A 23773-nucleotide genomic window follows, 5' to 3' on the forward strand; every position below is an offset into this window, starting at 1 on the left:
ATGAGGTAATAGGAAGCACACAGCACAACCTAAAAGTGTCCTTTATATAAAGAACAGAATACAAATATAATTAAGTCCCCAGATTTAAATATAGGGTCATACAAGCAAAAAGAAATATGTTAAATAACACAAGAGAACTGAGTAAGCCAAAACCAGAATGTGGGAAATCCTACAGGACTAATTATATTTCTGTTACAAATAAATAGCATGGGAAGAAAAGAAGGGCACTGTTATGGATTAAACAGTACTTAACAGAACTATTCATTGTTAGCTATGGACCTTAGTTGAATCCTAATTTGAATAAACTACATAATGGAGACAACAGGGAAAATAGAACATGGAGATTATCATTGAGGAATCATTGTTAATTCTGTTGTGAGTGATAATGGTATTTTAGTTATATTAAAAGCAACCTTATCTGTTAGAGATACATAGTGAAGTATTCACATGTGGAATTATATGTTATATAAGAAATATAAAACAAGATTGGAAGAATATCATTAGTTACTGAAGTTTGTGTTTGGATACATGTAGTTTCATTATAGTAGTCTTTCTACTTTTGTGTGTATTTGTAAATTTCCACAATAATGGTTTTGTTTAATGGTTAGAAACAGAACCTGGTGAGTATGAATCTTGGCAAGGTCATCATGTGTAAATTAAGGGAAAAGAAATATGCTTTAGACCTATATGGTCAGTATTGCATTCAAGGGGGGCTGACACTCAACACCATTGACTAAAATAAGCAGTGTTGGAGGTGGGGAAACCAGGTTAGAAACTAGAGCACAGGACAAGAGTCTTTTCTTAGCTTTCCAGGGCTAAGTAAGATGGATAGGTGGGTTTCTGCCACCGTTGCTGTGATCGCTGACCTGGCAGCTAGGCTTGTCCCTACAAATATGCTCAGGGATTGGCATTAGTAGACACCTAGCAAATGTTTGTTGAATGAGTGTCAGATGTTATTAAGTCAACTATCTACAGGAAGTGCTGTGATCCATTCCAAACAATCTGCCTCCACTCAAAATTATCCCTTTCACACAAGCTAATCAAAATAGCTGCAATTTCCACAATTATAGACACTCCATTGGCCCATGGCATTGTTATTAATACAATTGTTCTCAAACGTAGTGTCTCTATGCAGTGGTGAGCCATAACTGGTTATAAGGTAAGTGACAAGTAGGTTGTTACTAGTAATAGTAAAGCAATTTAAGAGAAGTATATTATTACTGTATATAGAAAACCCTAAAGACTCCACCAAAAAACTACTAGAATTAATGAATGAATTCAGTCAAGTAGCAGGATACAGAATCAATATTCAGAAATCAGTGGCATTTTTTTTAAGATTTTATTTATTTATTTATTTATTTATTTATTTATTTTTAGAGAGGGAAGGGAGGGAGAAAGAGAGAGAGAAACATCCATGTGTGGTTGCTGGGGGCTGTGGCCTGCAACCCAGGCATGTGCCCTGACTGGGAATCAAACCTGCGATGCTTTGGTTTGCAGCCCATGCTCAATCCACTGAGCTATGCCAACCAGGGCACCAGTGGCATTTTTATACACCAATGATGAACTATCAAAAACAGAAATGAAGAAAACAATTCCATTTATAGTTGCAACAACAACAAAAAAAAAACGAGGTACCTAGGAATAAATTTAACCAAGGAGATAAAAGACCTATACTTGGAAAATTATAGGACACCAAAGAAAGAAACTGAGAAAGATACAAATAAGTGGAAGCATATGTTGTGTTCATGGATAGGAAGAAGAATTAACATCATTAAAATGTCTATACTACACAAAGCAATCTGTAGAGTCAAGGCAATTTCTATTAAAATACCAATAGCGTATCTCACAGATCTAGAACAAATATTCCAAAAATTTAATGGAACTACAAAAGACCCCAAATAACCACAGGAATCTTGAGGAAGAATAACAAAGTTGGAGGTATCATGCTACCTTATATCAAACTATACTGCAAGGTCATAATAATCAAAACAGCATGGTACTGGCATAAGAACAGGCATATAGATCAATGAAACAGAACAAAGAGCCCAGAAAAAAACCCATGCTCTTGTGGTCAATTAATATTTGACAAAAGAGGCAAAAACATACAATGGGGTAAAGATGGGGTCTATTCAATAAATAATGTTGGGAAAATTGAACAGGTAAGTGCAAAAAATAAAACTAGACCACCTTCTTACACCATACATAAGAATAAACTCAAAATGAATTAAAGACTTAAATGTAAGTCACAAAACCATAAAAATCCTAGAAGAAAGTGTATGCAGTAAATCTCAGACATTTCTCATAACAATGTTTTTTTTCCTGATATATCTCCTTGGGCAAGGGAAACAAAAGAAAAAAAATAAACGGTACTACATCAAACTAAAAAGGTTTTGCACAGCACAGGAAACCATCAACAAAATGAAAAGACAACCACTGAATGAGAGAACATATTCACCAATGATACATCTGATAAGGATTAGTATCCAAAATTTATAAAGAGCTTTACAACTCAGCACCAAAAAAGCAAACAATCTAGTTAAAAATGGGCAAAAGACCTAAATAGACACTTCTCAAAAGAGGACATATAGATGGCCAATACACATATGAAAATATGCTCAACATCATTAACCATCAGAGAAATGCAAATTAAAACCACAACAAGCTATCACTTCACACCTGTTAGAATGACTATCAACACACACAAATGTTGGTGAAGATGTGGAAAAAAGAGAACCCTCATGTACTGTTGAACCTGGTAAGAATGCAGATTGGTGCAGCCATTGTGGAAAACAGTGTGGATTTTCCTCCAAAAATTAAAAGTGGAACTGCCTTATGACCCAGCAATTCCACTTTTGGGAATTCTCATATGTCTGAAGACATTCAAAACACTAATTTGAAAGAATATATGCAATAGAAAATCCAACAGACTCCACCGAAAAAACTGCTTGACCTAATGAATGAATTTGGAAAAAATGTCAATATTCAGAAATCAAAGGCATTTTTGTATACCAACAATGAAATATCAGAAACAGAAATCAGGGAAAAAATCCCATTTACTATAATAACAAGAAAAATAAAATACCTAGTAATAAACCTAACCAAGGAGGTAAAAGACCTGTACTCAGAAAACTACAAAACACTGAAGAAAGAAATTAAGAAAGACACAAATAAATGGAAACATATACCATAGTCATGGATTGGAAGAATTAAAATCAAAATGTTCATCCTACCCGAAGCAATTTACAGATTCTATGCAACACCTATTAAAGTACCAATGGCATATTTCACAGATATAGAACAAACACTTCAGAAATTTATATGGAACCATAAACAACCCCGAATAGCTACAGCAATTCTGAGAAAGAAGAATAAAGCAGGAGGGATCGCAATACTTGATATCAAACTGTATTATAAGTCACTGTAATCAAAACAGCCTGGTCCTGGATTAAGAACAGACACATGGACCAATGGAACAGAACAGAGAGCCCAGAAATAAACCCAAGTCTCTACAGTCAATTAATATTTGACAAAGGGGGCAGCAACATAAAATGGAGCAAAAATAGCCTCTTCAACAAATGGTGTTGGGAGAGCTAGACAGCTACATGCATAAAAATGAAACTTGACTACCAACTTACACCATACTCAAAAATAAATTCAAGGTGGATAAAAAACTTAAATATAAGTCATGACACCATAAAAGTCCCTCAGGAGAGCATAGGCAGGAAAATCTCAGATATTCCATGCAACAATACTTTTACTGATATGTCCCCTAAAGCAAGGGACATAAAGGAAAGAATAAATAAATGGGACCTCATCAAAATAAAAAGCTTCTGCATGGCTAAAGAAAACAGCATTAAAATGAAAAGGGAACCAACCATATGGGAAAACATATTTGCCAATGGTACCTCAGACAAGGGTTTGATCTCCAAAATATATAAAGAACTCACATGGCTCCACTCTAAGAAAACAAATTAACCCAATTAAAATGTGGGCAAAGGACTTGAACAGACACCCCTCCAAGGAGGACATGCAAAGGGCCCAGAGACATGTGAAAAGATGTTCACTATTGCTAGCCATAGGAGAGATGTAAATTAAAACCACAATGAGACACCACTTCACACCAGTGAGAATGGCCATCATAAACAAAGCAACAAATGGCCATCATAAACAAAGCAACAAACAACAAGTGTCGGAGAGACTGTGGAGAAAAGGGAACCTTAGTGCTCTGTTGGTGGGAATGTAGGCTGGTGCAACCACTATGGAAAACAGTATGAAATTTCCTCAGAAAACAAAAATGGATCTGCCTTTTGACCCAGCAATTCCTCTGCTAGGATTATATCCTAAAAACCTAGAAACACCAATCCAAAAGAACCTATGCACTCCACAGTTCATAGCAGCATAATTTACAATAGCCAAAAGCTGGAAGCAACCTAAGTGCCCATTAGTAAACAAATGGATCAAAAAACTGTGGTATATTTACACAATAGAATTCTACGCAGCAGAAAGAAAGAAAAAGCTCCTACCCTTTGTGACAGCATGGATGGAACTGGAGAGCATTATGGTAAGTGAAATAAGCCAAGTGGTGAAAGACAAATGCAAAATGATCTTACCTTTAACTGGAACCTAATCAACAAAACGAACAAGCAAGCAAAATATAACCAAAGACATTGAGATTAAGAACAAACTGACAGTAACCAGAGGAGAAAGTGGAAGGGTTAATGGAGGGGGGGAGGGTGAAGAGTTTGCAGGAACAAGTATAAAGGACACATGAGCCCTGGCTGGCATAGCTCAGTGGATTGAGCGTGGGCTTCGAACCAAAGCATCACAGGTTCGATTCCCATTCAGGGTACATGCATGGGTTGCAGGCCATGGCCCCCAGCAACCTCACATTGATGTTTCTCTCTCTCTCTCTCTCTCTCTCTCTCTCTCTCTTTCTCCCCCCCTTCCCTCTCTAAAAATAAATAAATAAAATCTTTATTAAAAAAAGGACATATGGACAAAAACAAGGGGGGTGGAAACAGGGGAGGGAGATGGGAATGACTTGGATGGTGGGGAGGGGTGGGGGGAAGGCAGAAAACTTTACTTGAACAATAATAAAATTCAGAAGTATTTAATAAAAATAAAGAATATATGCACCCCCTATCTTCATTGCAGTGTTATTTACAATAGTCAAGGCTTGGAAACGGCCAAGTCAGTATAGTGGATAAACAAGGCTGTGGTACATGTACACAATGAAATACTACTTGGCTGTAAAAAAAAGGAAACCTTACCTTTTGTGACAGCATGGATGGACCATGAGAGTAGTATGTTAACTGAAATGAGCCAGTCACAGAAAGACAAATACCATATGATTTCACTTACATGTGGAATCTGATAAACAAAATTAACTAACAAACAAAATAGAAACAGACTCATAGATACAGAGAACAGACTGCAGTTGTCAGAGGGGAGGCAGGGTTTGAGGACTGGCTGGAAAAGTGGGATGAAGAAGGAAATAAACAGACATAGACAAGAGTATGGTGATAGCCAGAGGGAAAGAAGAGTGAGGGGCAGCAAAAGGGGACAAACAGGGAATAAATGGTGATGGAAAGCAAGTTGACTTTGGGAGGTGAGTGCACGATGTGGTATGCACAGGATGTGTTATAGAGCTGAACATTTGAATTCTGTATGGTTTTATTAATCAATGTCGCCCCAATAAATTCAATTAAAAGACAGAGAAGTGTATCATTAGTCTTACTTCATAGTACAAGGATAGTAACAGAACCAGAGAATCTTGCATGGAATAGTGAGAAAGAAGGGGTGTCTGTTGCCTTGCCCTGGCCTTGAAAGGCATTGATAGGTTCAACCTTGCTTCAGGTGCTAGTGTGGCTGGCAGGCCAAGCAGGACTCGGTGGTCAGTAATTCCCCCAGGCCTGGCCTCTGAGCCCCAGATAGCTCTGCTGGGACCCAGACTGCTCCCAACTACCTTAATCTCACCCAGTCTCTGCCATCTTGGCCCCAGGTCCACCCTCTGACCCCAGGGCAATGGGACTCAAAGTAGAATCATGTCCTACTTGCTGTGTCACCATGGGTCGCAGAATCTGGCTTCCCTTTATGCAAGACCCCTTTGTTCTGATTCACTCATAATGAACACAAAATAATATCCTATTTAATGAGCTCCAAAACTCATTATTTTCATGTTTTAACATCTCTGAAATCAGGGAGCCCTTTGTACTCATTGATGTCCTGAGTTGGGTGAAATATCTAGTCATAATAACACAAATTAAGCCCTTCATGTAAGGCATACTTCTAGGTACTTTCCATGAATTTATTCACTTAATCCTCATAATAACTCCAGGAGGCAGGGACTGATGTTAATATTTCAGACATGAAGAAACTGAGGCAAGGCGCAGAGCTGGTGAGAGGCAGAATCAGGAACTTGCAGGCTACGCTCCCGAATGTGGCTCATCCGATCTCCTTATCAGGGCCCTTGGAGCTTCTGTGGACAGGCCACAGGGACGCCTGGCTAGCATCCCTCCCTCCAGCCCCTGGGTTCACGGGAGTACCCTGGCAGGGCCTTTCTAGCCAGCAGCAGCCTCTCTCTTCACTTAGCACACTGTGCGATGTTGTCCCTAGCCACATGTGTCATGTCATGAACATGGGTAGCAAACACGGTTCTCTACTGCCTTTGGCATGCATGTCAGAAACTGAGGACCAGGAGTACTGTCTTTGCTTTCGGGCACTCAGTATCCTGTCATGAACCCTGTCTGGGCCCTGTCCCCTGCCTCATCCACTGTGTTTCCCCCACTAGGGAACTGTCCCCAAGGGCCCAGGCTCCCGAGCTAAGATTGGCCACACTGGAGCTCTTCCCCAGACCACGAAAAGTATCCCAATGGCTCCCAAATGTGGGCTCAGAATGTGGACTGCTGCCTGAACCCTACCCTGGCCCAGCCAGGTCCTGGTAGTCATCTGCAGCATAGATGAGCCTGCGTGCCCTAGGTTCCTATGCCATCCAGGGCCAGCCACTAAATGAATTGACCCCTTGCCCCTGTCCCCCGACCCCACCCCACCCCACCCCACTGAACCTGGTTTGAGAAAACCAAATTGGCACATCAAAAATATGCCACATTCCAAGTCAAGCTGCAGGCCTTGGTTAAAGCCCTTTGTCCCCAGCCCTAGGAACAGTTTCTAAAACCAGCCATGCAAAGGACAGAGAAATCCCCAGTGCCCCCAGTAGTCTCTGTAAGATCCCTCTACCCCCTAAACAGAAGCTCCCACATCATGGAGGCCACAGCCCAGGCCTGATTTCCAGGCCAGACAATGTCCATCCACCTGCCTCTGGCCCACTGCTAGTCCTATTCTTGAGAATGTTCCTTGAAGGCCATGCAGGTTGGCACATGGAACCCACCTGGGGGCCACCTCATGCACAAGGAGATGTCAACACCTGCTTTTCCACTGCTGGGCATCCTGGAAGGGGCTGCTGAAGTTGGTTCTGCTTCATACACGCACGCACACAGTTCCCCTTCCTTCTGCTGTCTCCAAGGCTTTCTGTTCTTAAGAGTCCCCTGTTAAAATTAAAATACTCCCAAGAGCAATTAAGCTTTGGCAGCTAATAACTTAATTATCAGCTAATACCATATCTTCTCATCAACCTCACTGGGTGGGAGCAGTGGAGGAGAAGGCTGAATCACATTATGGAATCGTAATCAGACTGTGGAAGGATCCAGATTCAGAGAGTTTAACGGGAGGCCTGGACAGTCTGTGGTGGGACAGGGACTGGGCCCTGTTGAGGGATGGGTCCCTAACCAGGGATTAAAATTATATGCTGAAATCAGAAAGGCAACCTGTGAAGGAGACCAACCCAGTCACTTCTCAGTTCACAGTTGAGAAGTCTGAAACTCAGAGAGGCTGAGATATTTCCAAAGGTCACACAGCTTCTCTCACAGGCCAGCAGCCTTCCTGATGCAAGACACCAGGGGCGCCCGTGGTAGGCAGTGGAAGGATCCTCATGCCACTCATCCCGGTCCCACACTGCTCTCACCGTCACTCCAGAAAGGAAACACAGGACTCTCTAGAGATATGACTGAGTAGCAGAGTTTAGAAATGTCCAGTATAAACTGCCAAGAAGGATGGTCCAAACAAATGTTTGAGGGAGTATATCCAAAATTTTCCATAAGTTGTATCTCTCCTGGGGCTGCTGAGAGGCAGGAGCTGTGGACTTGAAGAACCTGTGCTCTGAGCCCCAGCCTTCCGGTTGCTGAGTCCACCCCTGCCACGAGCGTTTGTGTGTGTGTTTTCCATTTTCACGACATGACTGGATGGCTTGAGACTCCTAGTGGTCATTTATGTTCCCTTCCCCACGGCTGTCTTCTTGTCTCCATAGGCACACCCTGAGTTCCAGGTATGTGCTGGGCTGCACCGTGTCCCCCACCCCCACAAATTCACAGGTTGCAGCACTAAAGCCCAACGTGACTGCATTTGGAGACAGGGCCTTTAAAGCAGTAACTCAGGGTAAATGAGATCATAAAAGTAGGGCCCTAAGCTCAGAGGGCTGTGTGTGGCCTTATCAGAAAAGGAAATACTGTCAATCCCTCTCTCTCCCTCTCTCTCCCTTCCTGCTTGCCATGTGAGGACATAGTGAGAAGTAGCCAGAGAGGCCTCGTCAGCACCCAACCAAGTTGGTACCCTGATCTCAGAGGTCCAGCCTCCAGAACTGTAAGAAAATAAAAGTTTGGGGTATAAGCCCCTCCCCCAGTTAGTGGGATTTTGTCCTGCAGCCCCAGCTGACTGAGAGAAGGTTGACAGGCTTCTCTCAGCCAGAGCACTAGAGTCTAAGTCACACCAGTGTGTGATCCACTGCTCACACACCAGCACTGCCCCCTTCTTAATGTAGAGCAGGGTGTGGTGACCTAGATGTCCACAGCACTGCCTGGTCATGGAAAGGGGCAAAGCAACCAAATGTCAATCCCAGAGGTGGCAGGAGACCATGGTGCAATGGTGCACCTTGTCCCAAGGGGCAGCCACAGCTTGTCACAGACTGGCTGTTGCTGTAGGGAGTGTGGCCCAGCATGGCCGGGGGTAATGTTTAAAGAGAAGCTGGAAATCGGACTGTTAAAAAAGAAATCAGCTGATTTTTAGGTAAATAGTTAACCAGCTAATTTTTCAATGCCGGCAACTACTTCAAAGTTTTAAAGCTCTTTGTGAGCAAATGACAACAACACATACACAATAACAGCAGCAGCAAGACAGTGGGCCGGCGCTGCCTGTGAGGCACCCAAGGCCTGAGCAGCGATTAACATGGTGGAACCCAGGTCATGAGCAGGGGCCTGTCAGGGCAGGAGTGTCTGTGGGGTGTGGAGCAGACCTGACCGTGCAGAGCTGTGGGGACCCGGTTGGGAGCACAGTCAGGTTCTCTCACCTGCGACTCCCCTCACCTGCAGTCTCCCAGGTGCCCCTCACAGATGTACTCCTGGGGTCCAGGAGTCCGCACCCCTGTCTAGAGGTAGCACAAAAACAGATGGTGTCGGCCAGACTCAATTTGCTTCCCACTGCAGTGCTGTTCTTCTGGGAACTGACCACTGGTGCTTCAACAAGCCCCTCACTCTGCCCTTGGCACTTCCCAGTGCCACCTACGACATCACACTCAGCCGAGGACTGTGCCGGGCTGGGCCAGGTGGGGCCAGGAGGCAGAGAAAGGCAGGGCAGCAGGGAGAAGCCATGGGGAGCTGAATTGAAGCCTCAGTCTAGGGTGTGCTTAGCCAAAACCTGCTTCAGGTGCCAGGTCAGCTGCCAAGGAGCTGCATCTTCTCTGGGATTCCCAGGAGAGGCCTGGGTCTCACCCACACTGGAGACCAGAACATGTGCTCAGGAAGTACAGTTGAGGGAGGTCCAGGCTGGCATCTGGAGGCCGGGGGTTGGGGAAGAACCAGAGCTATTTGGTCCCTTTCTTGGGAGGATATGGGCGAGACCTCCCACACAACAGGATTGGCAAGGCCACCTGTTCAGTGGACTTTGGCTGCCCAGAGGGTCGAGGGCTATGGTCACCAGTATGCCCTCACCATAAACATTCTACAACCCTTTCTGTACCCCTGCACACCAAATGAGACAAAGATTAAACACCAGACAACAAATTCAGGCTGCAGAACCACCACTGGTTTGTGTGGGCGAGCCTGCATCAGGGTGGAAGGCAGCAGGTTAGGACCCACACCAAAACTGACAAGGAAATCAGCCACAGACCTGTGGGGGGCTTCACTCCCACTGTACCGCAGACCTAGGCTCCCGTCACCCCACTCCACTCTCAGTCAGTCACCCCACTCTCAGCCAGCTGCCAGCGTCCTCTGCCAGTGCCGGTTCCTAAGTGGTTATTCCATCACACATTGTGTGTTTGATTGTATTCATTATATTTTAATATGATTATGTTCAATCCAGTAAACTGAAACAGATTTGTCCAGATGTATAATTAGTTTCTACATGCTTATTATTCTTGGTGGCAGTGTTGGCAGAAGTTCTGAGAATGGAGAGGAGTCCTTTGCTTTTTTCGTATTTCTCGGTCATGGTTGGGGGTGGGTGCTCATCAATGGGTCTGGAGTACGCAATGCCCAAGTTCCACCTGGAGCTCTCCACACTGGCTGAGGACATGCCCACCCCTCATCATAGGAAGAAGACTCTGCCTTCCCTCCCAGAGTACAGGCAACATTCTCCTCACATTGTCCCCAACACCAGCACAGGGCTCCCTAGAGCTATGTACTTACCGCTTCTAGGCAGCCATCCCTCTCAGCTCTGCTCCCAACTCACCTAGGGCTCCTCCAGCTTACAGAGAGCTTCCCACATGGAAAATACCTCTTGGCTGACTCTTTCTGGATAGGTCTCCACAGGTTCAAGCTCTTTACATAATCTAATGATAACTCTCCTGGACAGCTGGACAGAACCCCACCCACTTAAAAGCCTAAAAACGAAGAGAATAAAACCCCAGCAATACCTAGCTTTCCTTTGATGTGCCCTGTGGTGCACCAGGACAGAGCATTTGCTCATCATCTCAACTCTGGGGTCCTGTCTGGGACAATCCTGTCTGAGGGTCCTTCTCAGGCAGTCCTTGGAGGCTGCATTCGGGGAGTGCCGTTGCCTCTCCTAGTTCCAACGGCAGAACACTGGTGTCCTAGAGACCCCACCATTTCCCCAGCTTTGAGTCATCCTAGGGACCTGCCTTTCTCCCAGCATTCCCAGGGTGGGTATGCAGATCAGGTGCTCCTCGTGCTGCTAACCATTCCCTGACCCTAAAGTTATTTGAAGACAAAACCAGAAAAACCAGAAAGCAGCTTGGGAAAAGAAGGCAAGAGGTAGCCAGACGAGTAAGCTTCAGATACAACCAACACTCTGCACAACTTTGCTCTAACCCAGGGTGAAATAATGACCTGATCTTGCCCTCCACCCCACAGGAGGCTACACCCCCAAACAGGCCTGTGTTTGCTTCTTGCTAGGTAGGTGCTGCCTGAGAGGCTGCACTCACTTCAGATGGAGATGTGAATTTCAGGGCTCCTTTACCCCTAAATGCCCAAGGGTGGAGGTGTCAGGGTGCAGAGAAGGGGAGAATCCACACTCACCTGAGCACCTACCCTGTAGGAGAAGGAACTTCCCTCTTAAACTCACCCAGCAAAGGCAACTGAGTTTGGGTCTCAGGAGGCCTGCTTGGGCTCATCTATTTGCTGGGGCCCCTGGGCATAGAAACCTGGGCGGGCCCGCACTGCGCTTTCCCTTCCACCCAGCACCTTTGCAAAGGGACATTATAACAGTGGGGAATTGTAACCCAGCCCACCATCCTTCTGACGTTGTTTCTGTAAGTGCTGACTCTGACTAAATATGTAGCTTGTAGATGGACAGCATGTTTGCATAAGAATCCTAGGAACTAACTTCAAAAGATACAGACTCCGACCTTCAGGCATCCAGCTCTGGGAGATTCACTGACCTTCATCCTTGCAGTCAGGATGACGTGAATCTGGGATGATTAAAGCAGGATGACGCACACCGGGCCATTGCTTGCCTTATTGGAATGGACCGTGCTCATCTGCACATGGATGACTTTTCAGTCCCCCACCTTGATCTTTGTTCTGTTTCCCTCTCCTGCCTTATAAAAACCTCTATTACCACTGAGATGGGGAGATGGGCTTTGAGACATGAGTCCCCCATCTTCCCAGTGGCCGGCATCTGAATAAACCACTTTCCTTTACATCAGCACCTGCCTCTCAAGCACTGGCCTTCAGAGCAGCAGGCAGCCTTGGGTCACCTGAGTCCAGAGGCTGATGTAGTCCATCCCCCAGAGCTGCCATGACTGTTTTGCATCCTAATTTTAATCCTTTGTGTAAATTTTTTTTTCATTTTTTCATCCTCTTTCTCTTTTTTTAAATTTTCCTGTTTTTAACTTGTCTTGTTGGCTTTATCTTTGACACCGGTATCATTAATTTCATCTTATTTTTATCACCTCACCTTTATTTTTATGTGTTTGATTATTCAGAATTTGTATTTCTATTTAATTCCCTTTTCTCTTCACTCCCTCTTATTTTTCCTTCAATCTCAAATCGCAGTTTTTCTACTTCCTACCAGTCCTGCATCACTGTACACATATGCTCCCCTTATTTCCTTTCATCTGCTCTATGCTTTTTTATTTTTCTGGGGCACCAGCAGAAAGCTGAGCCCCAAGGCAGGGAGAGCCAGGCCTCACACAGGTGAGAGAGGAGACATTCTTCCTTCTTTCCAGTCCTTCCATCTGGCTGGCTCTCCAGATAGCCTCACCTTCAGGAGGCCCAAGAAACACAGGGTGGCACCTCCCTACAGGAGACACACCCACTGTGCAGAAAGGGCCTGGCATCCTGATGCCCCACACCTCCTAGGCACTCAAGAAGGGGGCCATACCTGCTATAGCCCAGCTTCTCTCTCTCTCTGGAAAATACATGCATCCACATTTGTGCCCTCTTGCCAGATGGGGTGCAGGGCCGGGCTTCCTGACCCTGAACAGGAGCCTCCAAGACTGGTCAAGTCCCAGAAAAGATGGCAGAGAGACACCAGCACCAGCCTCTGTCATGCGATGAATTCCAGATTGAGACACCTTGCTCTGAGAGATTTTAAGAGACCTCTGACATACAAGTGTCCAGTTATAAAAATGTCACAGGATACAAAACTCTAATAACTATGCATGGTATCTGTTAGGTACTAGATGTATGGGGGAGGGGTATCACCCTCTAAGTTATATAAATGTATAATCACTATGTTCTACACCTGAAATCAATGCCATATTGTATGTCAACTGTAATTTAAAAAGAAAGATGTTTCTGCCTCTGTACTCAAGTATGTGAGACGCCGACTCGTTAGCTCTAGCAGACTGCTGGAGCAGAGGCCCAGCTTCAGTGCAGTGCTCACTTCTGGGGCTCTAACATATTCAAGGTCTAAAATTCCTAGAACTGGGGACCAAAACTTTCAGTGCCCTGACCTGATGGCACTTGTAAATTGTGAGGGTGAATTTTGGACAAGTTAACACCACCCAGTATTTCAGGACCACCTCGCCTCAAAACCATGGGCCCCACAAAAATAAAAATGTGATGGAATGAACAATTATTTCATTCTATCCTTCTTGTTTTCTACATTTATTACTGAAGCTCATGCTAGATGAACTACATAATTCTCAGGATTCGGGTGGGGCTGAGGCTGGGCCCATCTCTGAGGGTTCTCTCCTGGGAATAAGAATGCTACACAATGATTTAATCAACCCTCAGGCTCCCAGGCTCACTGGCACGGCCCCTCCATTAGCACCTACATTGCTGCAGGACCTTGAGAGAAAAAGCTGGCTGCCATGCCTTGCCACAGTGTCTGTCACACCTGCACAGGAAAGACGGCAGAGAGACACCAGCACCAGCCTCTATCGTGTGATGAATTCCAGATTGAGGCCCCTTGTTCTGAGGGATTTTAAGAAGGTGCTTCTCAAGTATAAATGTCCAGTTATAAAAATGTCACAGGATGTATTATATACAGCACAGGGCATATAGTCAGTGATATGCTAATAACTATGTGTGGTGTCAGATGGGTACTGGGCTTACCGGGGTTGGGGGAGCTCCTCCTGTTTGGTTTCTCCCAGGGACTGTGACTATCAAGCCACAGGTGCCCATGGTGGCACTCTTCATCAGTCATGACTCTAGCGTAGCTCCAGGTACCTCTAATCTGTATGATCTGTGAAGACATTCTCATTTTGGTTACCAGCCAGCCTTAATTAGGGAAAGTAATATGTATTATTATTATTGCCGCTGATATTGACTGAGTGCTTCCTATTGCCAAGTCCTGCTGAGCACTTTGCAGGCCATTGTCAGTACCTCCTCTGATCGGCACAGCAACCCCAAGAAGGAGGAGGTGTTCCTATTCCACTGACAGATGAGGAAATGGGGCTTAAAAAGGTTGCAGAGCCCAGGCCAGGTGGGTCAGTGGGTTGGAGCATCATCCTGTACACTAAAAGATTGTGGGTTCAATTCCTGGGCAGGGCACATACATAGGTTGTGGGTTCGATCCCCAGTTAGGGCACGTGCAAGAGGCAACAAGTCAATGTTTTTCTCTCACATCAATGTCTCTCTCTCTCCCCCCATCCACTTCCTCTCTCTCTAGAATCAATAAACATATCTCCAGTGGGGATTTTAAAAAAACAGGTTGCAGAAAGTGGCAGAGCCACATTTGAACCCACGCCTGTCTGTACACAGAGTTTGAAGCATGAGCTGCTCACTGCCTCTCTCAGCCCAGGAAATGGCCCCTGTTGGCTTTGGGAAAGAGGTTCCAATAACTGTAATGATCATCCTTCCTTTCCAAGGTGCTCTTCAAAGGAGCCAAACATGTCAAGAACCCCAGCTGAAAAGGAGCAAAATGCCTCAGACCAAAGGTGAGCTACTGTCCCGGTCGGGGTTTCTCTGCTGGGCTGTGCTGGCCGCCCAGCTCAGGCCAGGAAGCCAAGGGGGTTTTCTGCCATTGTCTTCGAGAAACTGAAGGAAATGGGGCAGGATATGAGGTCAAGACTTGAGTCCACTTACCCCAGGACTGACCAAAAGAGCCCCACCTGGCTAAGGACCAGAAGGTATGGGCCCAGCCCAGCCCATCCTGACAAGGCTCTTGGCCCATCTAATGCCTGCTAGATCCGTACGTGAAAAGTCATGAGCCTAGACTTCCCAGGCCAGGCTCCAGAGAGACAGGGCTGGACAGGGCTGTTCAGTTGTGAGCAGTGTCTTAGGAACCACTCTGTCCACCACATCTAGGTCTTGGTCAGAGATGGTCAGCACTGACCCCTGGTGTTCACTTCTCATCCAGACTCTACGCTGCTGGGGCCCATCACCCACAGTGGGTGGGGCCTGTTGCTGGGCTCCACTCTTGCCCAAGCCTCTGTCTTCCCCCACCTAGATGACAGCAGCAGCCTGCTCCTACTCTTGCCTGTTTTCTGCAGAGCCACAGCAATCTTTTGAAAGCATAAAATAGACCCCATGATGCCTTGCTTAAAAGTCCTCCTGTGATTTCTCATCATATGTTGAATAAAACACCAATGCTTCATTATGGTCTATGAGGCCCTGTATGCTCTGGTTGTCACCCACCTCTCTGATGACCTGCTCCCTTAACCCTGCTGCCTAACCCCTGCCTCTCCAGCACACCCTCTCCTTCCTGCCTTGGCATGTGTAGACCTGATGCTCTCTCTGGGGTGCTGGAGCCCAAATCCATTAATATCTGGCTTCTCCTTATCATTCAGGTCTCAGCTCAATGTCACCTCCTAGGAGAGGCTCTTCCTAGTCACTCAGGTGAAATACCCCCTCCACATGCACACTCCACTTGTCTATGCTATTTTTTTTCCATCATAGCATTTCTCACCACCTAAGATGAATGACCTGATTTATTTATTTGTTTGCTAAGTTTGGGAGTTCTGCTTGTAATAATCACAGAGTAGCTCCTATTAGACCAACTCTGCTACAGGTAGCAATCATAAATTCTGGGCAATATATAAAACACAATGCCCAAAAAGCACTGGAGAGTGACCCAAAGCAGGAAGAAACTGACAGGCAGTTGATATTTGAACATTAGAAAGGCATCAGGTGAGTTCCCATTTCTTATGGTTTTCACCTGAAAGCAGCCCCTTCCCACCCCAACCCCAACCCCTGTCAGTGCCCTGTGAGGCTAGAAATATTGAAGTCTTACTGTTGTGGAATCAGAAGTCAAAATTCAGAGCATCACCAGCAGCTAGAAAGTATGAGGGACATATTGAAACAAAGAGAATCACGGAGGGGGAGACTCAAATATCGAAATTCTGCCAAACTTCTAAATGACTCCCAAGGCAAGACTCAAGCAGCTCAGCTAAACCTCAGAATGGACCCTTCAGTATTGTCCAGCTGAGTTAATTTCCTGCTGAAACAAACACACCAACAAGCAAATCAATACTCTGCAGATGAACATAACAGAACCCAAGTCTCTACAACATATCATTTGCAAAGTCCAGGGCACTTTTCAGAATTACTGGATGTACAAACAAACAGGAAAATATGATCCATACTCAAGAGAAAGGTAAACTGATGGACACCAACCTCAGACTTTGGAATAAAAGACATATTTTCTAAATTTTTATTGTCTGTCTTTCACCACTAGAATGTGAGCTTTGAAAGAGCAGGAACCTTACCAGTTCTGTGCTTTGCTCTCTCTCCAGCATCCAGAATAGCAGATGGTGCACTGAACACACCCCAAAATGTGAATGTGGTATAAAGCAGAATTGTATTTTTTCCTCCTTGTTTGCTACCTCATAACTTGAGGCCCCTCCTAGGTGAACTGAACGCTGACAGAGAACAGAATAACCAAAATAATCACCATTCTTTTTTGAACAGAAGGCAAGGTTTCATGCTCATGAATGAGTAGTGGCTGTTCTAGACAAGTGGCTTTGATCTCAAGTTATTGCCAGGAAGAAAACATGTAGATCAGCTATTTTGAAACCCAATGTCATCATTTTTCAAAAAACACTCTTCATCACTGAACTGTACTAGAGTATAAAATACGTGTATGAAGTTAGCTCATTCCAGGACCTAGGCATTTCATTTGTGGCCAGTTATTATCAGAGGAAATTATGGTGTCTAAAGTTAAACAGAATGGGTTTTTATGAAGTGGTTAATGTCTGAGGTAATTGTTCAAATTTTTTCTAGATTAAAAGTTTTTCTGCCATGGCCAGAGTTTGGGGAGTTCTTAGACCCTTGGTCTGGACTTCGCAGGAGACCCCTAATGCTCCCTGAGGAGCTTCAAAGTCCTGCTCCCCGGCAGACTGATGTTCTGAATGTGTAACAACTGTTAGGGTGCAGGCACTGACCTGTCAGAATGGGTGCTGGGCAAACACCAACCTGTCAGAACAGAGACATGCTCTAAGGAACTGATATGTCAGTAGCTAGGTCCTGAATAATGTTCTGTTCAGGACAGTGTTCTGGTCATCTCCTTGGTTTTCATGGGAGGATTTGGGGGCCACCTCCAGCTCTACCAACTGTTAAAGCATATGGGGCTATACCTAACCAGAAGCCCAGGGATGCTGCCTTCCAAGTACTTGTCAAGGAGAATCAGCTCAAAATTCATTGCCCAATTCTCACACTGTTTGGAAAACAATCACCCATTGAATTACATCCATCTATTTTCCTAAGTCATGATTTTAAGCTATTATTCATAGTGGGAACCCTTTACTTCTTCAAGTAAGTCTTATGAGGAACCCCAACATGAAAAATTACAGGAACAAAGGGCTTGGGATATATAAACCTTCAGTGGACCCCTGTCCTTCACCATCCCCTAAACACACACACACACACTGCAGCAGCCTCTGACACAACATAGAATCACTCATGAAATTGGCTTTAAAGAAAGGCAGCCTATCATAGATAACTTAATTTCTGATTGAGATTGAGTCAGCCCTACCAGATGGCCCATTTGTTTGGAGAGTCACCCCATACAACAAAATGTTGCAGGTTTGATCACCAGGTAGGGAACATACCTAGGTAGTGGATTCAATCCCCAATCAGGGTGCATACAGAAGGCAACCAACCAATGTTTCTCTCTCACATCAATGTTTCTCTCTCCCTCTCTCCCCCTCTGTCCTTTCCTCTCTCTCTAAAAATCAATAAACATACCCTCAGGTGAAGGTTTAAAGAAAAAAGATTGAGTCAGGCCTTCAGAGAGTGTTCTGGGGCAGATCTATCCCCTTCACCACCTCCCCTACCTTGAGGAAAGTTCCAAGAGGTAGCCTATTAAACTCTCGCCATGTGGACTCTAAGGCCCCTTGGGACACTCTTTGTTGCAGTATACATGTCCTCCCTGTGAGGACCAAGGGGAGTATTTCTCCCTGCCTCCAGTAACAGGGATGGCTATGCCTTTTCTGAGCAGTGGCTTTGCCTTTATTGCACAGATGATGTGTCTGCAAAGAGCTGTTTCTTTCCCTCTGTTGGCGAGAGACAGCTGAGGACTGCCCCAGAGTCCCACCTCTAGCAAATATGCAGGGTCTGATGCCATGAATTTGTGTTCTAACCTTATTCCTAGATCCATTCTTGCTCTCTCTGTCTTGTTTTCCCTTTGTCTTATTTTCTTTGTCCATTTAATTTTCATTTAATTACATCTTGCTGTGGGATATGTATCTGTGCAAACCACCTTGCATCTTTTCAGGGACAATGCGGAACACATATAAATGGATCCTAGCTGTGGGGCTTCTGCAGTGCACCATGGCTCTCTTAAGCATCCCACTTTATGATCGACTTCAGCAGGCACCAGCTCTCACATCGGCAATTTCACTGCCTTTGAAAACCAGGAAATCACTTTGCTAGGCCAGAGAGATGACACTGATGAACTAACTAGATTTCACTTTGTTGCATATTGATGTAATCCTGTTATGTTCTGTGTATACCACACAACCACGCCAAGGGGAGGTGGAAAGGGAACAAACTCATCACTCTGTTTGAATCCAAACATTTATTACTCTCCCTTCACTCCCTGTGGAGTATCTCTAGGCTTTGATGAGGTCAAGGGGGAAAAAAGGAGAATTTGGGGCTTTGAGTAGTCATTGCACCTTATGTATCTTAAATTTCTGCTGGTAAATTTTATTTTCTCCAATTAGTGACTGGAAGGCAGAAAGCAATCTGTACCATCCAATAGTCTTTAAAATATATGTCATCTGCCTCTCCACACCCCACTCAAGTGGTAGTCTATTATCCCAGGGTCAGAAAATGGATGGACAGGTATCAGCAAAAGCAGTACATCCACAGGAAAGCAGAACCTCAACTCTGAAGTACTCCCCCACTTAGTGGGATGGTGAACTCAGGCTCAGGCATCAGCAGTGCCTTATACACAGGGGCCAAATAGAAACAGGCTGGCCCTGACTGGTGTGGCTCAATTGGTTGGAGCATCATCCCGTAAAGTGAAATGCCATAGGTTCAATTCCTAGTCAGGTCACATGCCTGGGTTGAGGGTTTGTTCCTTGGTCAGGTAGTATAGGAGAGGCAACCAATTGTTTCTCTCTCACATAGATGTCTCTCTTCCTCTCTCTCTCCTTCACTTCCCCTCTCTCTAAAATCAATAAGCGTGTCCTTGGGTGAGAATTTTAAAAAAAGACTGGAGGAGAATATCTGCCAGTGGGACAGTAGACCAAGGAGACGTCCCAAGCTGGCTTTGGGGTTTTCAGTTCATACAGACCACACAGGTGATCATGACGAGGCTGAGAGCCCCACAAGATCAGGGCCCAAGGACCCCAGTACCTCAAGAACCAGGGTGCCTGTGGTTCCAGGAAGCTCTGGGTAGAAACCCACAGTGCACCAAGGGCAACTCCAAGGTACAGTGGCAGAGACATAAGAACACTTCCAGCCTTGGCGTTTGGGAAACATTCTGAGCTTTTCTTTCCCACTTTTTCTTGGGTACAGGTGTCTCCAACTTCAAGTGAATTTACAGTCTAGCTGGTCTCAGGGTGGCAATATGGAGCCATGGCTAAAAAAAAAAACAAAAACAGAAAAACAGTGAGGCCCTGGCTGGTGTGGCTCAGTGGATTGAGTGCCAGCCTGCGGACCAAAGGGTCGCTGGTTCGATTCCCAGTCAGGGCACATGCCTGGGTTGTGGGCCAGGTCCCCAGTAGGAGGCGAGTGAGAGGCAACCACACAATGATGTTTCTCTCCCCCTCTCTCCCTCCCTTCCCCTATGTCTAAAAAATAAATAAATACATAAAATCTTTTAAAAGAAACAATGAGGATGTCACTCAAAAGCACAAAGCAGGTTGGAACCAGGGTCAACTCAGCAATCCGGGACCTGATTCAAAATGTGCAAGAAGCCCAGCTCCATCCCAAGGTCACTACAGAGCATTTCTCTCCCGAACAGAGAAAAACATCATCCTTCAGCTTCCCACAGGGGAATGGCAGGGAAAACACACCAACCTCACTTCTGGAGAATGCCTGGGAGGCATGGACAGCCCAGTGGCCAGCTCCTCGGTGATGGGCCAATCAGGAAACAGCCTTAGCTGAGTGGAGGAAATTTGGCACCTCTGTATGGTTTTCAAAAGGCAGAGTAGGAAACAGGCCTGAGGATATGGCAGAAGTGAATGCAGGGGGAAGCCCGTCTGCAGCAACTCTCCAGGGCTCGAACATTCGGTCCCAGGATTAGAGAGCGTGAGTAACTGAGCCTCTGAGTGTAAACACTCTAGCAAGGTCCCATTTATGCACGCTGCCCTTGGCTGGCCCCGGAGGTTTCCGTGAAGTGGAAGGGTAGGCTTCCCTCCCCTGGGACCATGATGTGGAAAGCTGTGGGCATCGGCACTGGGGCGAGGCCAGCGTGCTCTCCATGAATTTGTGAATTTGCGGCCCCATTGGGACTCTGGAGGATTCCAGGAGCCAACTCCCGGCCTCCCTTTGACAGAGTCACTTTTCATCTTCTTTGCCTTCAGGCTCAGGCAAATGCACACAAGCGAATATCAGTTAATAAGTATGCACATTTTATAATAAATTTTAACAATTTAAGAGTCTGGTACAGCTTTATTATAGCTTTTATTTCACCACACTAATTCAGTGCGTAAAAAACTGCCAGAGACAGAATTCACTTGACATATGCTCTGAGCACCAAGTTAATGGAATATGCAGAAGAAAAACCTTGGGTCGCACCCAGCAAGGCAAGCCCCCGTCCCTTGGGTCAGGGGCGGGGGGAGCAGCTCTCAGAGTTGCTGGAAGTGGAGTGTAATATCTGAACGTCAGCCGGGGTCCAAACAGTGGGTTTCCCTGTGACTCTCCCCAGGGATGGGGAAGGAACGCAATAGGCTAGACTGCACTGTGTTTAACAACAGCCTGACTCTGCCGGGATTAGTCTCAGAGTACAGCCTGCCCCACTGCATTCCTTGGATCTTTGGTGGCTAGAAGGTGGAATGGCTCATCTTCTCAGGGCTGGCTGCTGGCCACCTCCACCTCCACCTCATTCAGGCCTCACCTGAGAGAAATGAGAGCAGCCCGAAGGAAAAGCTCCCAGGAGCCAGGTTTAGCTTTCCTCCCTCCCTGTCATGTTCTGTGTCACTGCTGACCCCAGCACCTTCTCAGAGGTGTCCTCAGAGTATGACCCCCAGACCAGAGGTCTCTGTATCACCTGGGAAGCTATTAGAGATGCAAATTCTTGGCCCCATCTCAGTCCTACTGAATCTGAAATTCTGGGGTGGGACCCAGGGAATTTGGGTCTTAACAAACCCTCCAGGCAATTTGGATACATGCTGAAATTTGAGAAACTCTAGGTTGACAGAAGGGGGTTAGGGGTGAGCTCTGGAAAGGCCAACGAAAGCTATGAACAAGCAGCCCAGAGGTCTGGGGTTCAGCTCTGCTGCTGTCAGCTCTACGTTGACAGGGAAGCATGGGCCTCGGTGTCCTCATTTGGAAAATAAGGACACAGACTGTACACTATCTAAGGTCCCCTGCAGCCCTGACCTTCTGGGACAGATGGCCGAAGTAAAGTCCAGCAGATACCCCACAGTGCCCCTCCCTTCAGGGAGAAAGCCGATTGGATCCCATCCTAGAGCCCCCTGCTGAGTATGCCATTGCTGAGGGCCATCTTGGCTTCAAAACAAAGAACAATGGCAAGGAGAGGGGCCCATAACCAGAACAAGTTAGAGAGGGAGAAACCAACTTAGTGGGTGTGTGTTTATGTGAGAGAGAGAGAACTTGTGTGTGTGTGTGTGTGTGTGTGTGTGTGTGTATACGCAGTATGATGATTTATCTAGGTCCTTGCTTCTTTTTTGTTTCTCTCCCCTTTATCAATCTCGTCTCCCTCTTGACTGCCTATTTCACCAAGAACACAATTAAGCCTCTCCCATTTTATTGAGAAATAAACAAAACCTAGAGGTTTTGCAACTTTCTCTGCCTACCACCCTTTCTCTCCTTTCCATGAGAATGGACCTTCTAGAAATAGAGGTCTCCACTCAGAGCCATCACTTCAAAGCTCCAATTCTATTCTTGTCCTCCCTCAATGTGGCTTCTGCCTCCATCACTCCAGGAAACTGGGCCAGCTGCCTCCTACTTTGCAAATCCAAGGGGCACTCTCAGCCCCTGTCTTGCTTGATTTCTCTGGCATCTATCACACTATCCTCTCCATGTTCTACCTTCTGCCTGTCCCTTGTCAGGCTTCAAATGATGCTAAAGAGCTGCCACTCTTGCCCTTTATAATCTTTAGTTTCTAATTTTATATTTTATCTTTCATTATATAAACACATCTATGCATATGCCATCTAAAATGTTACAGAAACAGACAAGGTATAGTCTATCCAAATTTTTCAGTGTCTCTTAAGTTAAATTCCAGAATAAAATATTTTTTTAGAATTAAATTCCAGAAAACTCATTTTCCTTGAGGTACTAGCATATCATCTCATGAACAATGAAACTCAAAAAGTAATTCCCAGAAAGTTTGATATGGGAAAATTCAATGTCAGTCCCTCTGAAGACAGAAATATCTACAAAGGGAGAGCCTGAGGTATGAATAATGTCCTATTTCTTGATCCAGGTGCTGGTTAAATAGGGTGTTCAGTTTATAAAAAGGTATAGATCCATGTAATTACATTAGAAATTTTTGGATGTGTTTTGTATGTCAGTAAAACTTTTTTAGGGAAATTTGTCTCGGTTTCTCAGTTGTTGGCAGTAGCCTTCTTTTTTTTAAGATTTTATTTATTTATTTTTAGAGAGAGAAGGAAGGGAGAAAGAGAAAGACAGAGAAACATCAATGTGTGGTTGCAGGGCACATGTCTGCAACCCAGGAATAAAACTTGTGATGCTTTGGTTCGCAGCCCACGCTCAATCCATTGAGCTATGCCAGCCAGGGGGCTATATATCAGTAAATTTTTAAAAGACATTTCCATTTTCCTTTTTCTAACCAGAAATTCTGATCAGATTGGTGGCTCAATTATATTCTTACAGAATCTTTTGACCTTTATTTGTGCATTGTATTTTTTTTCTTAGCTCACTCTTGTATTCTAAATTGTATTTTCCTTAGTATGAAATTTTTATGTTTAGTTTATAATTAATTATATATGTTATATTCCATTATATATATACATCCAAAATGCTATCCAAAATGGTTTATGGAAGTAGGAAAGGTAGAAATAAATAGATACTCTTTCAAGTAGGTTAAAGTCTACTTTTTGTCTCTACATCCTCACAGCTAGTATATACTATGTATTTAATTAATGTTGAAATAAAGAAGTTTATTTGTAAAGGAAGAGAGAAAACAGGGCAAAAGCTAGTGGAGAACTTAGGAGTCAAGGAAGGGGTTT

At 45.1% G+C, this 23773-nt stretch overlaps 1 protein-coding gene across 5 annotated transcripts in view; it reads right to left on the bottom strand.

The window, feature by feature from the left end:
* Positions 1 to 23773, bottom strand: part of CALN1 (calneuron 1) — a 487378-nt gene that overhangs the window by 449278 nt on the left and 14327 nt on the right. The window contains exon 1 of one of the 5 annotated variants that reach the window (XM_036020850.1): positions 11580 to 11745. The exons of the other annotated variants lie outside the window; for them this stretch is intronic. The gene's annotated coding sequence lies outside the window, so the exon portion shown is untranslated. Of the gene's footprint in view, positions 1 to 11579; positions 11746 to 23773 lie in introns of those variants that run through there. 5 annotated transcript variants of the gene reach the window in all.

Source organism: Phyllostomus discolor, chromosome 3, assembly GCF_004126475.2.
Source record: "Phyllostomus discolor isolate MPI-MPIP mPhyDis1 chromosome 3, mPhyDis1.pri.v3, whole genome shotgun sequence".
NCBI classification, from domain to species: domain Eukaryota; kingdom Metazoa; phylum Chordata; class Mammalia; order Chiroptera; family Phyllostomidae; genus Phyllostomus; species Phyllostomus discolor.